At 45.9% G+C, this 22,600-nt stretch overlaps 27 non-coding genes across 27 annotated transcripts; all 27 read right to left on the reverse strand.

Moving 5' to 3' along the window:
- Positions 1–10,984: 10,984 nt before the first annotated feature.
- On the reverse strand, positions 10,985–11,056 carry Trnaa-ugc (transfer RNA alanine (anticodon UGC)). The gene has a single exon. It is a non-coding gene; the product is annotated as a tRNA-Ala (tRNA).
- A 366-nt stretch (positions 11,057–11,422) lies between these two features.
- On the reverse strand, positions 11,423–11,494 carry Trnaa-cgc (transfer RNA alanine (anticodon CGC)). Its single transcript has one exon. It is a non-coding gene; the product is annotated as a tRNA-Ala (tRNA).
- A 283-nt stretch (positions 11,495–11,777) lies between these two features.
- On the reverse strand, positions 11,778–11,849 carry Trnaa-ugc (transfer RNA alanine (anticodon UGC)). The gene has a single exon. It is a non-coding gene; the product is annotated as a tRNA-Ala (tRNA).
- A 366-nt stretch (positions 11,850–12,215) lies between these two features.
- Positions 12,216–12,287, reverse strand: Trnaa-cgc (transfer RNA alanine (anticodon CGC)). Its single transcript has one exon. It is a non-coding gene; the product is annotated as a tRNA-Ala (tRNA).
- A 283-nt stretch (positions 12,288–12,570) lies between these two features.
- On the reverse strand, positions 12,571–12,642 carry Trnaa-ugc (transfer RNA alanine (anticodon UGC)). The gene has a single exon. It is a non-coding gene; the product is annotated as a tRNA-Ala (tRNA).
- A 366-nt stretch (positions 12,643–13,008) lies between these two features.
- On the reverse strand, positions 13,009–13,080 carry Trnaa-cgc (transfer RNA alanine (anticodon CGC)). Its single transcript has one exon. It is a non-coding gene; the product is annotated as a tRNA-Ala (tRNA).
- Positions 13,081–13,363: 283 nt separating this feature from the next.
- On the reverse strand, positions 13,364–13,435 carry Trnaa-ugc (transfer RNA alanine (anticodon UGC)). The gene has a single exon. It is a non-coding gene; the product is annotated as a tRNA-Ala (tRNA).
- Positions 13,436–13,801: 366 nt separating this feature from the next.
- On the reverse strand, positions 13,802–13,873 carry Trnaa-cgc (transfer RNA alanine (anticodon CGC)). The gene has a single exon. It is a non-coding gene; the product is annotated as a tRNA-Ala (tRNA).
- Positions 13,874–14,435: 562 nt separating this feature from the next.
- On the reverse strand, positions 14,436–14,507 carry Trnaa-cgc (transfer RNA alanine (anticodon CGC)). The gene has a single exon. It is a non-coding gene; the product is annotated as a tRNA-Ala (tRNA).
- A 283-nt stretch (positions 14,508–14,790) lies between these two features.
- On the reverse strand, positions 14,791–14,862 carry Trnaa-ugc (transfer RNA alanine (anticodon UGC)). Its single transcript has one exon. It is a non-coding gene; the product is annotated as a tRNA-Ala (tRNA).
- A 366-nt stretch (positions 14,863–15,228) lies between these two features.
- Positions 15,229–15,300, reverse strand: Trnaa-cgc (transfer RNA alanine (anticodon CGC)). Its single transcript has one exon. It is a non-coding gene; the product is annotated as a tRNA-Ala (tRNA).
- Positions 15,301–15,583: 283 nt separating this feature from the next.
- On the reverse strand, positions 15,584–15,655 carry Trnaa-ugc (transfer RNA alanine (anticodon UGC)). The gene has a single exon. It is a non-coding gene; the product is annotated as a tRNA-Ala (tRNA).
- A 366-nt stretch (positions 15,656–16,021) lies between these two features.
- Positions 16,022–16,093, reverse strand: Trnaa-cgc (transfer RNA alanine (anticodon CGC)). Its single transcript has one exon. It is a non-coding gene; the product is annotated as a tRNA-Ala (tRNA).
- Positions 16,094–16,655: 562 nt separating this feature from the next.
- On the reverse strand, positions 16,656–16,727 carry Trnaa-cgc (transfer RNA alanine (anticodon CGC)). The gene has a single exon. It is a non-coding gene; the product is annotated as a tRNA-Ala (tRNA).
- A 283-nt stretch (positions 16,728–17,010) lies between these two features.
- On the reverse strand, positions 17,011–17,082 carry Trnaa-ugc (transfer RNA alanine (anticodon UGC)). Its single transcript has one exon. It is a non-coding gene; the product is annotated as a tRNA-Ala (tRNA).
- A 366-nt stretch (positions 17,083–17,448) lies between these two features.
- Trnaa-cgc (transfer RNA alanine (anticodon CGC)) lies at positions 17,449–17,520 on the reverse strand. Its single transcript has one exon. It is a non-coding gene; the product is annotated as a tRNA-Ala (tRNA).
- A 562-nt stretch (positions 17,521–18,082) lies between these two features.
- Positions 18,083–18,154, reverse strand: Trnaa-ugc (transfer RNA alanine (anticodon UGC)). Its single transcript has one exon. It is a non-coding gene; the product is annotated as a tRNA-Ala (tRNA).
- Positions 18,155–18,520: 366 nt separating this feature from the next.
- On the reverse strand, positions 18,521–18,592 carry Trnaa-cgc (transfer RNA alanine (anticodon CGC)). The gene has a single exon. It is a non-coding gene; the product is annotated as a tRNA-Ala (tRNA).
- Positions 18,593–18,875: 283 nt separating this feature from the next.
- Positions 18,876–18,947, reverse strand: Trnaa-ugc (transfer RNA alanine (anticodon UGC)). The gene has a single exon. It is a non-coding gene; the product is annotated as a tRNA-Ala (tRNA).
- A 366-nt stretch (positions 18,948–19,313) lies between these two features.
- Positions 19,314–19,385, reverse strand: Trnaa-cgc (transfer RNA alanine (anticodon CGC)). Its single transcript has one exon. It is a non-coding gene; the product is annotated as a tRNA-Ala (tRNA).
- Positions 19,386–19,668: 283 nt separating this feature from the next.
- Positions 19,669–19,740, reverse strand: Trnaa-ugc (transfer RNA alanine (anticodon UGC)). The gene has a single exon. It is a non-coding gene; the product is annotated as a tRNA-Ala (tRNA).
- A 366-nt stretch (positions 19,741–20,106) lies between these two features.
- On the reverse strand, positions 20,107–20,178 carry Trnaa-cgc (transfer RNA alanine (anticodon CGC)). The gene has a single exon. It is a non-coding gene; the product is annotated as a tRNA-Ala (tRNA).
- Positions 20,179–20,740: 562 nt separating this feature from the next.
- On the reverse strand, positions 20,741–20,812 carry Trnaa-ugc (transfer RNA alanine (anticodon UGC)). The gene has a single exon. It is a non-coding gene; the product is annotated as a tRNA-Ala (tRNA).
- Positions 20,813–21,178: 366 nt separating this feature from the next.
- Positions 21,179–21,250, reverse strand: Trnaa-cgc (transfer RNA alanine (anticodon CGC)). The gene has a single exon. It is a non-coding gene; the product is annotated as a tRNA-Ala (tRNA).
- Positions 21,251–21,533: 283 nt separating this feature from the next.
- On the reverse strand, positions 21,534–21,605 carry Trnaa-ugc (transfer RNA alanine (anticodon UGC)). The gene has a single exon. It is a non-coding gene; the product is annotated as a tRNA-Ala (tRNA).
- A 366-nt stretch (positions 21,606–21,971) lies between these two features.
- Trnaa-ugc (transfer RNA alanine (anticodon UGC)) lies at positions 21,972–22,043 on the reverse strand. The gene has a single exon. It is a non-coding gene; the product is annotated as a tRNA-Ala (tRNA).
- Positions 22,044–22,326: 283 nt separating this feature from the next.
- On the reverse strand, positions 22,327–22,398 carry Trnaa-ugc (transfer RNA alanine (anticodon UGC)). The gene has a single exon. It is a non-coding gene; the product is annotated as a tRNA-Ala (tRNA).
- Positions 22,399–22,600: the final 202 nt, after the last annotated feature.

Below are 22,600 nucleotides of genomic sequence, written 5' to 3' on the forward strand. Positions count from 1 at the left end.
ATCGCGTACTGAGGCATAGATCAGTCGTGCGAGATAAGAGCGACACTGTGTGGAATATCAACCTGAACGTGCCGGCGCGATCGATGAAAGGTATCCTGGTCGTCCCCGTGGAGGATTACGATCCATTCCGGAGGGACAGCGAGAAGTTTTTCAACCCCGAGATTGAAAAGGTGGAAGTGACCATCGAGGGCGTGCCCAACCAGCTGTTCAGTCATGGTATGAGACCACACCAGCAGTGGGATGAGATAAAAAAGCTACCAGTGGGGGATTACATAACAAAGGACCTGGACCTCGGCTCCGTGCAGATCGGTGAATACCTGACCACCAAGTACGCCCTATGGTTGGACATGCGATCCACGGATGATGATAAACTGCACGGCAGCGGGCGTCGTATAGATAACGGCAGCGAAGGGATAACCATCCAGATTACTAAGAAGGCTCAAACCGCTGGTAAGTTGAAATTATATCTGTACGTTATTATGGACGCGCAACTTAATATAGACAATGGGAGATTCGTGCAAGCCATCTACTGATGGGGGGTACCCCCCCACACCCCCCAACAATAAACTGCCCCACCTCCCCACTGACCCACACTGCGCTATCATATGCGGGCAGACTGGCTGTGGGAAGACCGTTTTCGTGTTGGATATGTTGGAGGGTTACTACAAGGATGTGTTCGATAACATCGTTATCATGTGCCCTACTCTGAGCATGAATAAATCGTACGCGCGACCTTGGGTGATGACGGACCCGGACGTACACAAAATCAACCCTGGAACACGCCTGCAGGACTGGTTGAAAGCTCTTCACGAGAAATTTAAAGGGGAACCGACGCTGTTCATACTGGACGACTGCAGCGCTAATCGCGAGATAACAAAAAAGAGAGACATGCTATCGTACCTGGCCTTCTCCGGCCGGCATGCAAATCACAGCGTCTGGGTGCTTTGTAGCCGGACGCTGTCTCCAACCAGGTCTGCCTTTCATCTTCCAAATTACGTATTCGTTCCTCGATGGTGGTTTTCATAGACTCGTCCTCAGTTTCACCGAGTTTTTTCTTTTCATAGGCGATGTGGTCGTCTATCTCACTTATTTTGGCTGTGCTTTTCCAGAGCTGACCACGAATGGTTTGCATCAACAGGTCCAACCCCCTCAGTTCCCGAACGGTAAATTCGAGCCCCGGGAAGGGCTCGTTCTCGTAGTCGGCCAACATCTTTTTAATATCATAAGTCATGTTTTGATCTGATGTGGCGTCCCTGATGCCTTCCAGACCTTGAACTAACTTCGGAGGATACTGCTTAGGTCGCGCGCCACCGTAATCTATGAAACCTAGTTCATCTTGGACCAACTGACTTCCATGTTTACCGGCTAATGTTGATAAAGCAAGCGGTTCTCTAGTGCGTTTATTCATGAGATCGATCTCTGGGCGAGACTTCAAACGCAGCGTGCCATTGCTGAGGGTAAAATCGGAATAGTTCCTTCCCAACGGCTTGAGTTTGGATTTATTTTCAACTGCGTTGTAATAATCGTCGACGGCGCCTTTAAGGAGCTCGTCACCTTGCGAGAATGAGGTCTCCTGGTCATCATTGAATGCCTGGGCACTATCGTCCCACATATCATCCATAGGTATGTCTTCATCCATTAGTATTAAAAATATATTTCATTTATATAACAATGTACGGTAGAAAATTAGATCCTTTCAGAAGATTGAGAGAGCCATTAGGTGCCAGAGCCGTGCGACAGTCGGTGACTATCACCAACAATCCCAGCAAGATAGACCAGAATCAAACTCTGCTGGTTAGATTTCCAAACCTTGGTGAGAATGACCTCATTGTACCAGGCACTGTTCGACTGGCGTTCAATATCACGTTGACCTCCGACAACGACAAACGCGAGCTAGTGCGGAACGTGGGTCGAGCTATCATCAAGAAAACGACCGTCAAGATCAGCGGTAACGAGGTGCTGAGCATCGACGACAGCGACGTGTTTCACTGCTACAAGGATCTCTGGAAAAGCGAGAGAGAACGAGTCAATGATGTGTACCAGGGTATCAGCAAATCAACCCGGGCGCGCATAGGGTATGTCTTCACGACAGACCAGCAAGACAAGCTATCGGACGGTGAAAAGGCTATCGCTCTAGCATACGGGAATCGATTCTGCGTGCCGCTCGACTTCGAGTTGCTCACGGGACACGCGCCGTTTTACCAGGCCGCGCTGGGTGATAGGCTAGAATACGAGCTCACGTTTAACGACTATAGCAAAGTAGTGCGTACGCCGAACGGTGATGAGGCCAGTTATGCCATAGACAACATCTCTCTGGAGTTCGACATGGTCACTAGCCCGGAGCTGGCCAGGCAGGTTCGAAGCCAGTACTCTGGGAAGATGGCTATCCTGTACGATCGCGTACTGAGGCATAGATCAGTCGTGCGAGATAAGAGCGACACTGTGTGGAATATCAACCTGAACGTGCCGGCGCGATCGATGAAAGGTATCCTGGTCGTCCCCGTGGAGGATTACGATCCATTCCGGAGGGACAGCGAGAAGTTTTTCAACCCCGAGATTGAAAAGGTGGAAGTGACCATCGAGGGCGTGCCCAACCAGCTGTTCAGTCATGGTATGAGACCACACCAGCAGTGGGATGAGATAAAAAAGCTACCAGTGGGGGATTACATAACAAAGGACCTGGACCTCGGCTCCGTGCAGATCGGTGAATACCTGACCACCAAGTACGCCCTATGGTTGGACATGCGATCCACGGATGATGATAAACTGCACGGCAGCGGGCGTCGTATAGATAACGGCAGCGAAGGGATAACCATCCAGATTACTAAGAAGGCTCAAACCGCTGGTAAGTTGAAATTATATCTGTACGTTATTATGGACGCGCAACTTAATATAGACAATGGGAGATTCGTGCAAGCCATCTACTGATGGGGGGTACCCCCCCACACCCCCCAACAATAAACTGCCCCACCTCCCCACTGACCCACACTGCGCTATCATATGCGGGCAGACTGGCTGTGGGAAGACCGTTTTCGTGTTGGATATGTTGGAGGGTTACTACAAGGATGTGTTCGATAACATCGTTATCATGTGCCCTACTCTGAGCATGAATAAATCGTACGCGCGACCTTGGGTGATGACGGACCCGGACGTACACAAAATCAACCCTGGAACACGCCTGCAGGACTGGTTGAAAGCTCTTCACGAGAAATTTAAAGGGGAACCGACGCTGTTCATACTGGACGACTGCAGCGCTAATCGCGAGATAACAAAAAAGAGAGACATGCTATCGTACCTGGCCTTCTCCGGCCGGCATGCAAATCACAGCGTCTGGGTGCTAACGCAGAAGTTCAACTCGGTGTTGAAAGACCTCAGGGAGCAGACGCGATGGGTGGCCTTATTTCACTGCAAGGACAGGGATTCGTTCGAGGAGTGTTTGAGAGAGAACGATGTGATGAGTAAATTAGAACGGGAACGGGTGAAGAAACAGCTCGCTGAAACTAAACACGCTAAGCTCGTTCTAAAAACCGACCAACCAGTAGCATATATAGTATGCTAAAGCTAAGCAAAGCTAAGCTAAAGCTAAGCAAAGCTAAGCAAAGCTAAGCAAAGCTAAGCAAAGCTATGATATTTGAAGTATTTGTCGTGTGCAACTTAACATTCATTTCTCTGTGTTTTGCCTGTATCGGGTATTATATAGTTAAAACTAAATCTTACTTGTTATATTATAAGATGGAGTGTGAGGAATTGCTCGAACAATTGTCGTTGGAGGGTTCCCCCACTGGGGGTGTGGGGGATTCCCCCAAGCGAGAGAAACTGGTGGCGTTGGCTGTTGGCGGCAAAGCCAAACATTACTTTGGAGACTACACTCCGGATAAAATTAATAAATTGTCAGCCGAAGAAATCGATAAGCTGTACGCTAGATACGAGTCCCGGCTCGGAGCAGAAATGACAAAGACAATAGGATCGGCTATGGCCCAGATATACACCGGTATTGTATCACACTTCCTTCCCATTCCACCAGAGCGCCGACTTTACCTGTGGGAGGACCTCGAGAAAGACCCTTTTATCGAACACGCCGTGAGCTCTATCAGCTGCGGGCTGTACCACAAATATGGTATGTTGTTGGCTCCAGTGACGGCGGCGATTATCACGGCAAAACATTGTCAATTTGAGAGAAAGAATAATAATAATAGTATAGATGGATGCTGCACAGGAAACCCCAGTGGAGGAGACCCCAGTGGTGGTACCCCCTTCACAGGAACCAGTGACGGTGGAGACCACTTCAACAGTAACCAGACAGAAGAATCCTAAGAGAGTAGCTGCCGGTAAAAAACGGTGGTGTAACCAACATAAAGTGACCAACCCAACCCGACTGTTGTTGGCTGTAGGTGTAACTGCTGCCTTGGCTATCTCGTGGTTATACGTGGGGGTACCCTCCCACAGTGAGCCACCACCCACCCCCAACAGTGGGGGTGTGGGGGTATCCCCCACTATTGACCCGCATATCATGTTATAATTTTAATATTTTATATCATATACATAATGTCTGAGGGGAAAACGTTCGTCAACGACGCATACCACGCCACAGTGGTAGCCAGTCTAGCAGTAGGGTACGCTCGGTTGACTAAAATGGTGCTTAAACAACCAACTATCAAGCTAGATTTCAACCTGCAGGATATGGGTATGCTCATAATGAACCTTGGTATGGCGATGGCCACAAAAGACATCCTAGTAAAACAAGGAATAATACCTGATAATATAATGAAATAAATATAGGGATGGCCACGATAGCTATGATGGTCGGTGGGGCGTTAGTGAATGCCCTGGCATTTTCCGGGAGTAATTACCTCTTCTCGAAACTACGAGATGATCACGCGGCTGAAATACAGGAAGAAAGGAAGCGACACGATCTCGCTACTGAGAAATTACAAAGAGCACAGGCCGAGTACGCTAAAAAACGCCTCCAGAGGATCGATTTTATTAACGAACAACTCACGCGTGAAAACCATGCCGTTCAAACATTCAACGATGTCGATGAAGCAATGAAAGAATACTATCTACTAACTGGTAAACAATTGGAACCGCTCAATAAACCCACACTCGCTCAGTACTACACACCATCCAAGGGGCAAATGAATCGTGAACTGGGCTTCATAGTGTTGGGTATAGCAGCTACTGCGTTGGTTGCTAAGCAATTAAACTAAAATACCTATATAAGTAAACATGAGACCCGCTCCATACCGATGCGAATACATACTTATGGGGAAGACCGAGGCCTGTGGTAGGAAATGCAGGAATCAGGGGTTCTGTTGTTTCCATATGGGAAGTCCTAACTACACGTGTTCTGTGTGTGGTATCGGGGTTAAAGGGCACTACTGTTTATGTAAAGCTCACGGAGCGAACGTAGTCAGACATCAACTCATCTACGAGAATAAAAAAGGCTACATAAAAGAACGTAGGCGACTGCTCAAGATAGCCACTTAAGGGTTACCTCCCCTTACTGTGAACCAATTAGAGATTATACACACCTATGTATAGCTATGTCTGCGGAAAGTGGGATCGCATCTCTAGTTAAAAACATATTCAAATATGAACTGGCTTTATGGGGAAGCTTCAGATTTAAGATAATATTGGACGTGGTATGGATTAAAGAGGGTTTTAAGTATACTCACCCCTTCGAATGGGAGTGGGATATCGCGACTCAATACCATATAGAACGTTTTTCAAGTCTAAGTGAATACTATAACCAAGGCGAGTGCTGGATTGAAACAGCCACACTATATATTTTACCAGGTACGTGGGACGATTTGACAGAATTACTAGAATTGGACCCGGCTGCCCGAGTTTGGCCTCTTCTGGATTGAAATATTTTTTAATAAGGTTACTGTGAACCAATTAGACATTAGTTCTCTTAGGTGTAAACACGATGTCTACTGTAAGCGAGCTCAAGAGGGTCGCAAAACAGAGAGGTGTTATCGGGTATTCTAGAATGCGGAAGTCAGCATTGTTGAGATTACTAGGTTTAGAAGCCCCTCCTACAGTAAAACAATTAAAAGCTCAAGCAAAACAGCTTGGGCACACGGGTTATTCAAACCTGGGGAGAGCCGGGTTAACCGCATTGTTATCACATGCCCCCGTAGCACGTCCCACTGTAAAACAACTGAAAGCCGAGGCACACGATTTGGGTTTAGGCGGGTATTCCCGTATGAGAAAACCACAGCTTTTAGAATTATTACGGCAGAATAGAGCTATTGACCTACAGTTCGTGAGCACTGAGCGCGCTGTAGGCAACTATTTGAGAGGTTGGCGCATGCACGTTGATAGAAACATAGACATTACAGATATCAAGCCTCTGATAGCTGATAAGGTCAACCAGGAACTAAATAACTTAGGAAGTATCAAGTTTCAGATCACAGTGAAAATTTCGCTCGATAAGCAGGTTGGGGGCCCCACAGGGGTCACTGAGTATGTTCAGCCTTACTTCCGAGGTCAACAAGAGGTCGTCACACATGCAGAGACCATTGACGCATCAATCGATAATAGTTTTCAGCAGATACGAGAATACCTAGAACGCTACACACACTTGGGGTCCGGGTGGGCTGTAGATAAAATCGATAACGTCTATCTAGACATAGCTAACTACGTGCCGTTCAGAGGCGGGTCATACCTAGCCTTGCCTCCCTATTATAGGAACAAACATGCCATAGTAAACGTTAAGAATAGAGGAAACGATTGCCTTAGGTTAGCTATCAGGTCAGCCTTATTTCCAGCTGGCAAGAATTCAGATAGGCTTTCTAGTTATCCCCAAGACGATGGGCTTAATTGGGATGGTATAGATGAACCCACCCCCATATCCCAGATCATTAAAGTAGAAAAACAGAATAATCTGGCTATAAATGTCTTTGGGCACGAAGGTAACACAACAATAGTACACAGGGTCAGCCCGGTGAAGGATCGTCAAGTTATCAATATATTCATGATCCAGCGAGGTGAAAAGTATCACTACACATGGATAAAACATCTCAGCCGGTTGTTGCACGACCAATCGGCACACAGAGAAAAGACCCACTTCTGTGAACGATGCCTACACGGTTTCAGTCGAGCTGATTTATTAGAATCCCACCGGGATGATTGTCAAGGTGTGGGGCAGACGGCCATACGAGTCGACATGCCTAAGGAAGGTGAAAATATCCTAAAATTCAGTAACCACAAGAACCAAATGTCTGTACCTTATATTATATACGCCGACTTCGAAGCCTTAGTTGTGGGTGGGGATTCCCCTAGTGGGGGTAGCTTCACCCACAAGACACAAGAGCATAAAGCCTGTTCGTTTGGATACATTGTCGTCCGTTGTGACGGGGAAACGAAAGCTCCGGTAGTGTATAGGGGCCCTGACGCGGCTGAAAGGTTTCTAAAGTGTTTGCAGGAGGAAGAAAAAATTATTAGGAATGCATTGTATAAAATCGCTCCCATGCGTATGACCCTAGCCGACAGGCTAGCTCACGCTAGTAGCACTAACTGTCACGTGTGCGACTCACCACTTAACGGTGATTCGGTGAGAGATCACTGTCACATAACTGGTAAGTATAGAGGCGCCGCTCACAACGCGTGCAACCTCAAGCTTAAAATCAACCCTAAGACAATAAACATCCCCGTTGTCTTTCACAACTTGAGAGGGTACGACTCACACTTGATCATGCAGGCCATCGCGAAAATCGATGGCAATATAACGTGCATCCCCAACAACATGGAGAGATACATCTCCTTCAGCTTAAACGGACTTAGGTTCATTGACTCGTTTCAGTTCCTCCTGTCGTCACTCGACAGTCTGGTCAAGGCCAACAATACCTTCCCTATCACCGATCGATACACAGACGCCGAGACTAGACCCCTGCTTATGAGGAAGGGTGTGTACCCCTATGAGTACATGGATAGTTGGGCTAAGTTCACCGAGACCAGACTACCCCCTATTGACTGCTTTTATAGCAAGATGAATGAGGCGTCCGTCTCACTAGATGATTACTCGCACGCGACTAACGTATGGAATAAACTGGGTTGTAAGAACCTGGGTGATTATCACGACCTGTACTTGAGGACAGATGTACTGCTGTTAGCCGACGTGTTTGAAACGTTTCGGCAGACATGTTTAAAGCAGTATAAACTCGACCCCGCATGGTATTACACCAGCCCAGGTCTGTCGTGGGACGCCTTGCTTAAAAAGACCGGAGTTAATTTGGAATTGCTCACAGATTACGACATGCACCTATTCATTGAGAAAGGCTTGCGAGGTGGGATTTCCATGGCATCCAAACGATACGCTAAAGCAAATAATCAATACGTGAAAGGTTACGATCCTAACAAACCAACCAATCACATTCTCTACCTCGACGCAAACAACCTGTACGGCTGGGCCATGAGCCAGTATCTACCTACAGGGGGATTCGAATGGGTACCCCACGTTGATGTTATGGAGGTTGCACCAGATTCGAATAAAGGGTATATCCTCGAAGTTGACTTAGAGTATCCCAAGGAATTACACACATCGCACAACAGCTATCCCCTTGCACCCGAACGTATGAGGGTTAATACAGACTGGATGTCTGAGTACCAACATAACTTGTTAGGTGGGCGTGTGACAGACGTTGAAAAACTCGTGCCTAACTTAATGAATAAGACCAAGTATATCGTTCACTATCGCAACCTACAGCTGTACCTGTCGTTGGGTATGAGGCTGACCAAAATACACAGGGTGCTCATGTTCGACCAGAGCCCATGGATGGAGCCCTACATCAGAATGAACACAGACCTACGAAAAAAAGCCACCAGTGATTTTGAGAAAAATCTCTACAAGCTCATGAATAACTCGGTGTTTGGTAAGACTATGGAGAACCTGAGGAAACGCGTGACCGTGAAGCTGGTTCGGTCGAGTGAGGAAGACAAGCTCAGGAAATTGATAGCCAGTCCGGCATTCAACCGTAATAAAATATTTACAGACAACCTGGTTGCCATACACATGAAGAAAAGCCACATAAAATTCAACCGGCCTGTTTACGTGGGGATGAGCATCCTCGATTTATCCAAACACCTGATGTACGACTTTTACTACAACGAGCTCAAGAAACAGTACGGCGACAGGTGTGAAGTTCTGTACACTGACACGGATTCCCTGCTGATGGAGATTCGAACCGAGGACGTGTACGAGGACATGAAAAAACACCTCGATTTATACGACACCAGCGACTACCCCAAGACCCATACCCTACACAGTACGGTAAATAAAAAGGTCCTAGGTAAAATGAAGGACGAGTGTGCTGGCACGCCCATAGTCGAGTACATAGGTTTGAGACCTAAGATGTACTCCATACTGAAAGCCGACAATAGTGAGATCCGGAAGGCTAAGGGGGTTAAGAAGTATGTGGTGAAACAACACATCAAACACGCCAGATTCAAGGAAGCCCTGTTCAAGACCCGTACCTTTAGACATAAAATGAACACACTTAGAAGTGATGGGCATAAGATATACGGACTGACTATAAACAAGACGTCCCTATCGCCTATGGACACGAAACGTTGGATAGCTATTGATGGAATAAACACATACGCGTATGGACATGAAAAAATTTGAGGCTATTTACTACAGCCCGCGTGGGTACTGGAAAGGAGCTAGCGCAGTAGATAAGCTAGCTAAACTAGCGCGAGTACCCCCGGAGGAAGCCAAAGCGTGGCTTGAAAAACAAGCCCTGTGGCAGATCTATTTACCGGCACCACGCTACGTGCCTAGAAGGAGGTTCGGTATTAACATACCTAATAGCATTCACCAGGCAGACCTACTGTTCCTACCCCACGATAAGAGGTACAAGCATGCCTTAACCGTAGTGGACGTAGCCAGTCGTTACAAGGAAGCCGAACCCTTGACCACGAAAGATTCGGCCCAGGTAGCCAGAGGATTTGAACGTATATACAAACGCAGCCCACTGACGTGGCCAACAGAGCTGCAAGTTGACCCCGGACGGGAGTTCATGGGTGCCGTGTCACAACTGCTAGCCAAACACGATACAAAGGTCAGGCGTGGCACGGCCGGAGCCCATCGCAGCCAAGCCATAGTTGAGAGATTTAATAGGACTTTGGCTGAGCGCTTGTTCGGCTATCAGTATGCTAGGGAGATGACCACCCCTGGAAAACGATCGACTGAATGGGTCACGAGGTTACCCAAGGTGGTGTCGGCAATCAACCATGAAGTCACCCATCTCACCGGTAAGAAACCGGCAGACGCTATCAAACTAAAATCAATAGTTGCAGAGTCGGCCGCTCCATTGCGTGGGAAGGAGAAACAGATACCAGATAGGGCCCTAGTGAGGTATCTATACCAGCCGGGGGAACACGAGGGCGATAACCGTAAGCGAGCCACCGATCCTATATGGTCAGTCAAAACTTACAACATAGATAAAGTGGATATGAAAGCCGACGAACCTAACTTGTACTACTTGAGGGATGGGCCGGGTAGGGGGTTTGTAAGAGAAGAATTATTGATCGTACCGTACGGCACAGTATTACCTCCTACCAAGGCACAGTAATTTTGTAGTAGGGGTAATAGTAGCAAAAGCTAATGACCCAACCAAAGCCTTATTTAGTAAATAAGGCTTTGTAGAGGCATTTCTTGAAAGTGAGCCAGAACCCCCATTCCCTATACTACTCCCCTACACCTGCTGTTCTCATTGCACTACTTGTTAGATTGATCACTTTTATGCACTGAGTACTTGTGAAGGTCGAAATGTCAAGATGGAGACGTAGCCTATTGCCAAATCCTTCTAAATTCAAGCGTATAAGTAGTGTGATTGTTTGAAATGCAGGATGGATGTACATTTGCATATATTTATTGTGGATTATATAAGAGAATTGTTTGGTTTTCAGGTGCTGATAAAGATGAACGGTGGGCTTGTAAGAAGAAGACAAATATAAAACAGGGAAAAAGTAAGGAACATGGAGATGCCGGGGATCGAACCCGGGGCCTTTCACATGCAAAGCGAACGCTCTACCACTGAGCTACATCCCCAACCTGAGGAAAACGGGGTAAAAACCATGTATCCTTCTCTTGAGCACTTGTACAATCTTTGTTTTCCCAGTTGACATCAGTCTTCCCCACACACGCGAGTTTAAGAATTGAGCCTTGACACGTACATCCCCGTGGCAAGCCTACAGCAAAATGGTACAGCCAACATAGAAAGCGTGCTGTAGTTGCTGTAAAGAGGGTGTGTATGGCTGTGGAGTATTTGAAGAAAGAAAGGACTTTATGGGCAGCAATGTGTAGGATTGTTGAGCGTGGCATCTTGCAATGTCTGGTGATTTCAATAAATGTGGCTTCTTTCATATTCGGGTGGGGCACACTCAGTTTGCATTGTGACATCCCTGGCCAAAAATGTGGAGATGCCGGGGATCGAACCCGGGGCCTTTCACATGCGAAGCGAACGCTCTACCACTGAGCTACATCCCCTACACCTGCTGTTCTCATTGTACTACTTGTTAGATTGATCACTTTTATGCACTGAGTACTTGTGAAGGTCGAAATGTCAAGATGGAGACGTAGCCTATTGCCAAATCCTTCTAAATTCAAGCGTATAAGTAGTGTGATTGTTTGAAATGCAGGATGGATGTACATTTGCATATATTTATTGTGGATTATATAAGAGAATTGTTTGGTTTTCAGGTGCTGATAAAGATGAACGGTGGGCTTGTAAGAAGAAGACAAATATAAAACAGGGAAAAAATAAGGAACATGGAGATGCCGGGGATCGAACCCGGCGCCTTTCACATGCAAAGCGAACGCTCTACCACTGAGCTACATCCCCAACCTGAGAAAAACGGGGTAAAAACCATGTATCCTTCTCTTGAGCACTTGTACAATCTTTGTTTTCCCAGTTGACATCAGTCTTCCCCACACACGCGAGTTTAAGAATTGAGCCTTGACACGTACATCCCCGTGGCAAGCCTACAGCAAAATGGTACAGCCAACATAGAAAGCGTGCTGTAGTTGCTGTAAAGAGGGTGTGTATGGCTGTGGAGTATTTGAAGAAAGAAAGGACTTTATGGGCAGCAATGTGTAGGATTGTTGAGCGTGGCATCTTGCAATGTCTGGTGATTTCAATAAATGTGGCTTCTTTCATATTCGGGTGGGGCACACTCAGTTTGCATTGTGACATCCCTGGCCAAAAATGTGGAGATGCCGGGGATCGAACCCGGGGCCTTTCACATGCGAAGCGAACGCTCTACCACTGAGCTACATCCCCTACACCTGCTGTTCTCATTGTACTACTTGTTAGATTGATCACTTTTATGCACTGAGTACTTGTGAAGGTCGAAATGTCAAGATGGAGACGTAGCCTATTGCCAAATCCTTCTAAATTCAAGCGTATAAGTAGTGTGATTGTTTGAAATGCAGGATGGATGTACATTTGCATATATTTATTGTGGATTATATAAGAGAATTGTTTGGTTTTCAGGTGCTGATAAAGATGAACGGTGGGCTTGTAAGAAGAAGACAAATATAAAACAGGGAAAAAATAAGGAATATGGAGATGCCGGGGATCGAACCCGGGGCCTTTCACATGCAAAGCGAACGCTCTACCACTGAGCTACATCCCCAACCTGAGGAAAACGGGGTCAAAACCATGTATCCTTCTCTTGAGCACTTGTACAATCTTTGTTTTCCCAGTTGACATCAGTCTTCCCCACACACGCGAGTTTAAGAATTGAGCCTTGACACGTACATCCCCGTGGCAAGCCTACAGCAAAATGGTACAGCCAACATAGAAAGCGTGCTGTAGTTGCTGTAAAGAGGGTGTGTATGGCTGTGGAGTATTTGAAGAAAGAAAGGACTTTATGGGCAGCAATGTGTAGGATTGTTGAGCGTGGCATCTTGCAATGTCTGGTGATTTCAATAAATGTGGCTTCTTTCATATTCGGGTGGGGCACACTCAGTTTGCATTGTGACATCCCTGGCCAAAAATGTGGAGATGCCGGGGATCGAACTCGGGGCCTTTCACATGCGAAGCGAACGCTCTACCACTGAGCTACATCCCCTACACCTGCTGTTCTCATTGTACTACTTGTTAGATTGATCACTTTTATGCACTGAGTACTTGTGAAGGTCGAAATGTCAAGATGGAGACGTAGCCTATTGCCAAATCCTTCTAAATTCAAGCGTATAAGTAGTGTGATTGTTTGAAATGCAGGATGGATGTACATTTGCATATATTTATTGTGGATTATATAAGAGAATTGTTTGGTTTTCAGGTGCTGATAAAGATGAACGGTGGGCTTGTAAGAAGAAGACAAATATAAAACAGGGAAAAAGTAAGGAACATGGAGATGCCGGGGATCGAACCCGGGGCCTTTCACATGCAAAGCGAACGCTCTACCACTGAGCTACATCCCCAACCTGAGAAAAACGGGGTAAAAACCATGTATCCTTCTCTTGAGCACTTGTACAATCTTTGTTTTCCCAGTTGACATCAGTCTTCCCCACACACGCGAGTTTAAGAATTGAGCCTTGACACGTACATCCCCGTGGCAAGCCTACAGCAAAATGGTACAACCAACATAGAAAGCGTGCTGTAGTTGCTGTAAAGAGGGTGTGTATGGCTGTGGAGTATTTGAAGAAAGAAAGGACTTTATGGGCAGCAATGTGTAGGATTGTTGAGCGTGGCATCTTGCAATGTCTGGTGATTTCAATAAATGTGGCTTCTTTCATATTCGGGTGGGGCACACTCAGTTTGCATTGTGACATCCCTGGCCAAAAATGTGGAGATGCCGGGGATCGAACCCGGGGCCTTTCACATGCGAAGCGAACGCTCTACCACTGAGCTACATCCCCTACACCTGCTGTTCTCATTGTACTACTTGTTAGATTGATCACTTTTATGCACTGAGTACTTGTGAAGGTCGAAATGTCAAGATGGAGACGTAGCCTATTGCCAAATCCTTCTAAATTCAAGCGTATAAGTAGTGTGATTGTTTGAAATGCAGGATGGATGTACATTTGCATATATTTATTGTGGATTATATAAGAGAATTGTTTGGTTTTCAGGTGCTGATAGACCCGTGAAGGTCCCGGGGTAGAATAGGCCTTCAGCAACCCATGCTTGCCATAAAAGGCGACTCAGCTTGTCGTAAGAGGCTACTAACGGGATCGGGTGGTCAGGCTCGCTGACTTGGTTGACGCATGTCATCGGTTCCCAGTTGCGCAGATCGATGCTCATGTTGTTGATCACTGGATTGTCTGGTCCAGACTTGATTATTTACAGACCGCCGCCATGTAGCTGTAATATTGCAGAGTTTTTTCGTAAAACTAAACTCACTCACTCAGGTGCTGATAAAGATGAACGGTGGGCTTGTAAGAAGAAGACAAATATAAAACAGGGAAAAAGTAAGGAACATGGAGATGCCGGGGATCGAACCCGGGGCCTTTCACATGCGAAGCGAACGCTCTACCACTGAGCTACATCCCCTACACCTGCTGTTCTCATTGTACTACTTGTTAGATTGATCACTTTTATGCACTGAGTACTTGTGAAGGTCGAAATGTCAAGATGGAGACGTAGCCTATTGCCAAATCCTTCTAAATTCAAGCGTATAAGTAGTGTGATTGTTTGAAATGCAGGATGGATGTACATTTGCATATATTTATTGTGGATTATATAAGAGAATTGTTTGGTTTTCAGGTGCTGATAAAGATGAACGGTGGGCTTGTAAGAAGAAGACAAATATAAAACAGGGAAAAAATAAGGAATATGGAGATGCCGGGGATCGAACCCGGGGCCTTTCACATGCAAAGCGAACGCTCTACCACTGAGCTACATCCCCAACCTGAGGAAAACGGGGTAAAAACCATGTATCCTTCTCTTGAGCACTTGTACAATCTTTGTTTTCCAAGTTGACATCAGTCTTCCCCACACACGCGAGTTTAAGAATTGAGCCTTGACACGTACATCCCCGTGGCAAGCCTACAGCAAAATGGTACAGCCAACATAGAAAGCGTGCTGTAGTTGCTGTAAAGAGGGTGTGTATGGCTGTGGAGTATTTGAAGAAAGAAAGGACTTTATGGGCAGCAATGTGTAGGATTGTTGAGCGTGGCATCTTGCAATGTCTGGTGATTTCAATAAATGTGGCTTCTTTCATATTCGGGTGGGGCACACTCAGTTTGCATTGTGACATCCCTGGCCAAAAATGTGGAGATGCCGGGGATCGAACCCGGGGCCTTTCACATGCGAAGCGAACGCTCTACCACTGAGCTACATCCCCTACACCTGCTGTTCTCATTGTACTACTTGTTAGATTGATCACTTTTATGCACTGAGTACTTGTGAAGGTCGAAATGTCAAGATGGAGACGTAGCCTATTGCCAAATCCTTCTAAATTCAAGCGTATAAGTAGTGTGATTGTTTGAAATGCAGGATGGATGTACATTTGCATATATTTATTGTGGATTATATAAGAGAATTGTTTGGTTTTCAGGTGCTGATAAAGATGAACGGTGGGCTTGTAAGAAGAAGACAAATATAAAACAGGGAAAAAGTAAGGAACATGGAGATGCCGGGGATCGAACCCGGGGCCTTTCACATGCAAAGCGAACGCTCTACCACTGAGCTACATCCCCAACCTGAGAAAAACGGGGTAAAAACCATGTATCCTTCTCTTGAGCACTTGTACAATCTTTGTTTTCCCAGTTGACATCAGTCTTCCCCACACACGCGAGTTTAAGAATTGAGCCTTGACACGTACATCCCCGTGGCAAGCCTACAGCAAAATGGTACAACCAACATAGAAAGCGTGCTGTAGTTGCTGTAAAGAGGGTGTGTATGGCTGTGGAGTATTTGAAGAAAGAAAGGACTTTATGGGCAGCAATGTGTAGGATTGTTGAGCGTGGCATCTTGCAATGTCTGGTGATTTCAATAAATGTGGCTTCTTTCATATTCGGGTGGGGCACACTCAGTTTGCATTGTGACATCCCTGGCCAAAAATGTGGAGATGCCGGGGATCGAACCCGGGGCCTTTCACATGCGAAGCGAACGCTCTACCACTGAGCTACATCCCCTACACCTGCTGTTCTCATTGTACTACTTGTTAGATTGATCACTTTTATGCACTGAGTACTTGTGAAGGTCGAAATGTCAAGATGGAGACGTAGCCTATTGCCAAATCCTTCTAAATTCAAGCGTATAAGTAGTGTGATTGTTTGAAATGCAGGATGGATGTACATTTGCATATATTTATTGTGGATTATATAAGAGAATTGTTTGGTTTTCAGGTGCTGATAGACCCGTGAAGGTCCCGGGGTAGAATAGGCCTTCAGCAACCCATGCTTGCCATAAAAGGCGACTCAGCTTGTCGTAAGAGGCTACTAACGGGATCGGGTGGTCAGGCTCGCTGACTTGGTTGACGCATGTCATCGGTTCCCAGTTGCGCAGATCGATGCTCATGTTGTTGATCACTGGATTGTCTGGTCCAGACTTGATTATTTACAGACCGCCGCCATGTAGCTGTAATATTGCAGAGTTTTTTCGTAAAACTAAACTCACTCACTCAGGTGCTGATAAAGATGAACGGTGGGCTTGTAAGAAGAAGACAAATATAAAACAGGGAAAAAGTAAGGAACATGGAGATGCCGGGGATCGAACCCGGGGCCTTTCACATGCGAAGCGAACGCTCTACCACTGAGCTACATCCCCTACACCTGCTGTTCTCATTGTACTACTTGTTAGATTGATCACTTTTATGCACTGAGTACTTGTGAAGGTCGAAATGTCAAGATGGAGACGTAGCCTATTGCCAAATCCTTCTAAATTCAAGCGTATAAGTAGTGTGATTGTTTGAAATGCAGGATGGATGTACATTTGCATATATTTATTGTGGATTATATAAGAGAATTGTTTGGTTTTCAGGTGCTGATAAAGATGAACGGTGGGCTTGTAAGAAGAAGACAAATATAAAACAGGGAAAAAGTAAGGAACATGGAGATGCCGGGGATCGAACCCGGGGCCTTTCACATGCAAAGCGAACGCTCTACCACTGAGCTACATCCCCAACCTGAGAAAAACGGGGTAAAAACCATGTATCCTTCTCTTGAGCACTTGTACAATCTTTGTTTTCCCAGTTGACATCAGTCTTCCCCACACACGCGAGTTTAAGAATTGAGCCTTGACACGTACATCCCCGTGGCAAGCCTACAGCAAAATGGTACAGCCAACATAGAAAGCGTGCTGTAGTTGCTGTAAAGAGGGTGTGTATGGCTGTGGAGTATTTGAAGAAAGAAAGGACTTTATGGGCAGCAATGTGTAGGATTGTTGAGCGTGGCATCTTGCAATGTCTGGTGATTTCAATAAATGTGGCTTCTTTCATATTCGGGTGGGGCACACTCAGTTTGCATTGTGACATCCCTGGCCAAAAATGTGGAGATGCCGGGGATCGAACCCGGGGCCTTTCACATGCGAAGCGAACGCTCTACCACTGAGCTACATCCCCTACACCTGCTGTTCTCATTGTACTACTTGTTAGATTGATCACTTTTATGCACTGAGTACTTGTGAAGGTCGAAATGTCAAGATGGAGACGTAGCCTATTGCCAAATCCTTCTAAATTCAAGCGTATAAGTAGTGTGATTGTTTGAAATGCAGGATGGATGTACATTTGCATATATTTATTGTGGATTATATAAGAGAATTGTTTGGTTTTCAGGTGCTGATAGACCCGTGAAGGTCCCGGGGTAGAATAGGCCTTCAGCAACCCATGCTTGCCATAAAAGGCGACTCAGCTTGTCGTAAGAGGCGACTAACGGGATCGGGTGGTCAGGCTCGCTGACTTGGTTGACGCATGTCATCGGTTCCCAGTTGCGCAGATCGATGCTCATGTTGTTGATCACTGGATTGTCTGGTCCAGACTTGATTATTTACAGACCGCCGCCATGTAGCTGTAATATTGCAGAGTTTTTTCGTAAAACTAAACTCACTCACTCAGGTGCTGATAAAGATGAACGGTGGGCTTGTAAGAAGAAGACAAATATAAAACAGGGAAAAAGTAAGGAACATGGAGATGCCGGGGATCGAACCCGGGGCCTTTCACATGCAAAGCGAACGCTCTACCACTGAGCTACATCCCCAACCTGAGGAAAACGGGGTAAAAACCATGTATCCTTCTCTTGAGCACTTATACAATCTTTGTTTTCCAAGTTGACATCAGTCTTCCCCACACACGCGAGTTTAAGAATTGAGCCTTGACACGTACATCCCCGTGGCAAGCCTACAGCAAAATGGTACAGCCAACATAGAAAGCGTGCTGTAGTTGCTGTAAAGAGGGTGTGTATGGCTGTGGAGTATTTGAAGAAAGAAAGGAGTTTATGGGCAGCAATGTGTAGGATTGTTGAGCGTGGCATCTTGCAATGTCTGGTGATTTCAATAAATGTGGCTTCTTTCATATTCGGGTGGGGCACACTCAGTTTGCATTGTGACATCCCTGGCCAAAAATGTGGAGATGCCGGGGATCGAACCCGGGGCCTTTCACATGCGAAGCGAACGCTCTACCACTGAGCTACATCCCCTACACCTGCTGTTCTCATTGTACTACTTGTTAGATTGATCACTTTTATGCACTGAGTACTTGTGAAGGTCGAAATGTCAAGATGGAGACGTAGCCTATTGCCAAATCCTTCTAAATTCAAGCGTATAAGTAGTGTGATTGTTTGAAATGCAGGATGGATGTACATTTGCATATATTTATTGTGGATTATATAAGAGAATTGTTTGGTTTTCAGGTGCTGATAAAGATGAACGGTGGGCTTGTAAGAAGAAGACAAATATAAAACAGGGAAAAAATAAGGAACATGGAGATGCCGGGGATCGAACCCGGGGCCTTTCACATGCAAAGCGAACGCTCTACCACTGAGCTACATCCCCAACCTGAGGAAAACGGGGTCAAAACCATGTATCCTTCTCTTGAGCACTTGTACAATCTTTGTTTTCCAAGTTGACATCAGTCTTCCCCACACACGCGAGTTTAAGAATTGAGCCTTGACACGTACATCCCCGTGGCAAGCCTACAGCAAAATGGTACAGCCAACATAGAAAGCGTGCTGTAGTTGCTGTAAAGAGGGTGTGTATGGCTGTGGAGTATTTGAAGAAAGAAAGGACTTTATGGGCAGCAATGTGTAGGATTGTTGAGCGTGGCATCTTGCAATGTCTGGTGATTTCAATAAATGTGGCTTCTTTCATATTCGGGTGGGGCACACTCAGTTTGCATTGTGACATCCCTGGCCAAAAATGTGGAGATGCCGGGGATCGAACCCGGGGCCTTTCACATGCGAAGCGAACGCTCTACCACTGAGCTACATCCCCTACACCTGCTGTTCTCATTGTACTACTTGTTAGATTGATCACTTTTATGCACTGAGTACTTGTGAAGGTCGAAATGTCAAGATGGAGACGTAGCCTATTGCCAAATCCTTCTAAATTCAAGCGTATAAGTAGTGTGATTGTTTGAAATGCAGGATGGATGTACATTTGCATATATTTATTGTGGATTATATAAGAGAATTGTTTGGTTTTCAGGTGCTGATAAAGATGAACGGTGGGCTTGTAAGAAGAAGACAAATATAAAACAGGGAAAAAGTAAGGAACATGGAGATGCCGGGGATCGAACCCGGGGCCTTTCACATGCAAAGCGAACGCTCTACCACTGAGCTACATCCCCAACCTGAGAAAAACGGGGTAAAAACCATGTATCCTTCTCTTGAGCACTTGTACAATCTTTGTTTTCCCAGTTGACATCAGTCTTCCCCACACACGCGAGTTTAAGAATTGAGCCTTGACACGTACATCCCCGTGGCAAGCCTACAGCAAAATGGTACAGCCAACATAGAAAGCGTGCTGTAGTTGCTGTAAAGAGGGTGTGTATGGCTGTGGAGTATTTGAAGAAAGAAAGGACTTTATGGGCAGCAATGTGTAGGATTGTTGAGCGTGGCATCTTGCAATGTCTGGTGATTTCAATAAATGTGGCTTCTTTCATATTCGGGTGGGGCACACTCAGTTTGCATTGTGACATCCCTGGCCAAAAATGTGGAGATGCCGGGGATCGAACCCGGGGCCTTTCACATGCGAAGCGAACGCTCTACCACTGAGCTACATCCCCTACACCTGCTGTTCTCATTGTACTACTTGTTAGATTGATCACTTTTATGCACTGAGTACTTGTGAAGGTCGAAATGTCAAGATGGAGACGTAGCCTATTGCCAAATCCTTCTAAATTCAAGCGTATAAGTAGTGTGATTGTTTGAAATGCAGGATGGATGTACATTTGCATATATTTATTGTGCATTATATAAGAGAATTGTTTGGTTTTCAGGTGCTGATAGACCCGTGAAGGTCCCGGGGTAGAATAGGCCTTCAGCAACCCATGCTTGCCATAAAAGGCGACTCAGCTTGTCGTAAGAGGCGACTAACGGGATCGGGTGGTCAGGCTCGCTGACTTGGTTGACGCATGTCATCGGTTCCCAATTGCGCAGATCGATGCTCATGTTGTTGATCACTGGATTGTCTGGTCCAGACTTGATTATTTACAGACCGCCGCCATGTAGCTGTAATATTGCAGAGTTTTTTCGTAAAACTAAACTCACTCACTCAGGTGCTGATAAAGATGAACGGTGGGCTTGTAAGAAGAAGACAAATATAAAACAGGGAAAAAGTAAGGAACATGGAGATGCCGGGGATCGAACCCGGGGCCTTTCACATGCAAAGCGAACGCTCTACCACTGAGCTACATCCCCAACCTGAGGAAAACGGGGTAAAAACCATGTATCCTTCTCTTGAGCACTTATACAATCTTTGTTTTCCAAGTTGACATCAGTCTTCCCCACACACGCGAGTTTAAGAATTGAGCCTTGACACGTACATCCCCGTGGCAAGCCTACAGCAAAATGGTACAGCCAACATAGAAAGCGTGCTGTAGTTGCTGTAAAGAGGGTGTGTATGGCTGTGGAGTATTTGAAGAAAGAAAGGACTTTATGGGCAGCAATGTGTAGGATTGTTGAGCGTGGCATCTTGCAATGTCTGGTGATTTCAATAAATGTGGCTTCTTTCATATTCGGGTGGGGCACACTCAGTTTGCATTGTGACATCCCTGGCCAAAAATGTGGAGATGCCGGGGATCGAACCCGGGGCCTTTCACATGCGAAGCGAACGCTCTACCACTGAGCTACATCCCCTACACCTGCTGTTCTCATTGTACTACTTGTTAGATTGATCACTTTTATGCACTGAGTACTTGTGAAGGTCGAAATGTCAAGATGGAGACGTAGCCTATTGCCAAATCCTTCTAAATTCAAGCGTATAAGTAGTGTGATTGTTTGAAATGCAGGATGGATGTACATTTGCATATATTTATTGTGGATTATATAAGAGAATTGTTTGGTTTTCAGGTGCTGATAAAGATGAACGGTGGGCTTGTAAGAAGAAGACAAATATAAAACAGGGAAAAAGTAAGGAACATGGAGATGCCGGGGATCGAACCCGGGGCCTTTCACATGCAAAGCGAACGCTCTACCACTGAGCTACATCCCCAACCTGAGAAAAACGGGGTAAAAACCATGTATCCTTCTCTTGAGCACTTGTACAATCTTTGTTTTCCCAGTTGACATCAGTCTTCCCCACACACGCGAGTTTAAGAATTGAGCCTTGACACGTACATCCCCGTGGCAAGCCTACAGCAAAATGGTACAGCCAACATAGAAAGCGTGCTGTAGTTGCTGTAAAGAGGGTGTGTATGGCTGTGGAGTATTTGAAGAAAGAAAGGACTTTATGGGCAGCAATGTGTAGGATTGTTGAGCGTGGCATCTTGCAATGTCTGGTGATTTCAATAAATGTGGCTTCTTTCATATTCGGGTGGGGCACACTCAGTTTGCATTGTGACATCCCTGGCCAAAAATGTGGAGATGCCGGGGATCGAACCCGGGGCCTTTCACATGCAAAGCGAACGCTCTACCACTGAGCTACATCCCCTACACCTGCTGTTCTCATTGTACTACTTGTTAGATTGATCACTTTTATGCACTGAGTACTTGTGAAGGTCGAAATGTCAAGATGGAGACGTAGCCTATTGCCAAATCCTTCTAAATTCAAGCGTATAAGTAGTGTGATTGTTTGAAATGCAGGATGGATGTACATTTGCATATATTTATTGTGGATTATATAAGAGAATTGTTTGGTTTTCAGGTGCTGATAAAGATGAACGGTGGGCTTGTAAGAAGAAGACAAATATAAAACAGGGAAAAAATAAGGAACATGGAGATGCCGGGGATCGAACCCGGGGCCTTTCACATGCAAAGCGAACGCTCTACCACTGAGCTACATCCCCAACCTGAGGAAAACGGGGTAAAAACCATGTATCCTTCTCTTGAGCACTTGTACAATCTTTGTTTTCCAAGTTGACATCAGTCTTCCCCACACACGCGAGTTTAAGAATTGAGCCTTGACACGTACATCCCCGTGGCAAGCCTACAGCAAAATGGTACAGCCAACATAGAAAGCGTGCTGTAGTTGCTGTAAAGAGGGTGTGT

This window comes from Haliotis asinina, chromosome 15 (assembly GCF_037392515.1).
Source record: "Haliotis asinina isolate JCU_RB_2024 chromosome 15, JCU_Hal_asi_v2, whole genome shotgun sequence".
NCBI lineage: Eukaryota > Metazoa > Mollusca > Gastropoda > Lepetellida > Haliotidae > Haliotis > Haliotis asinina.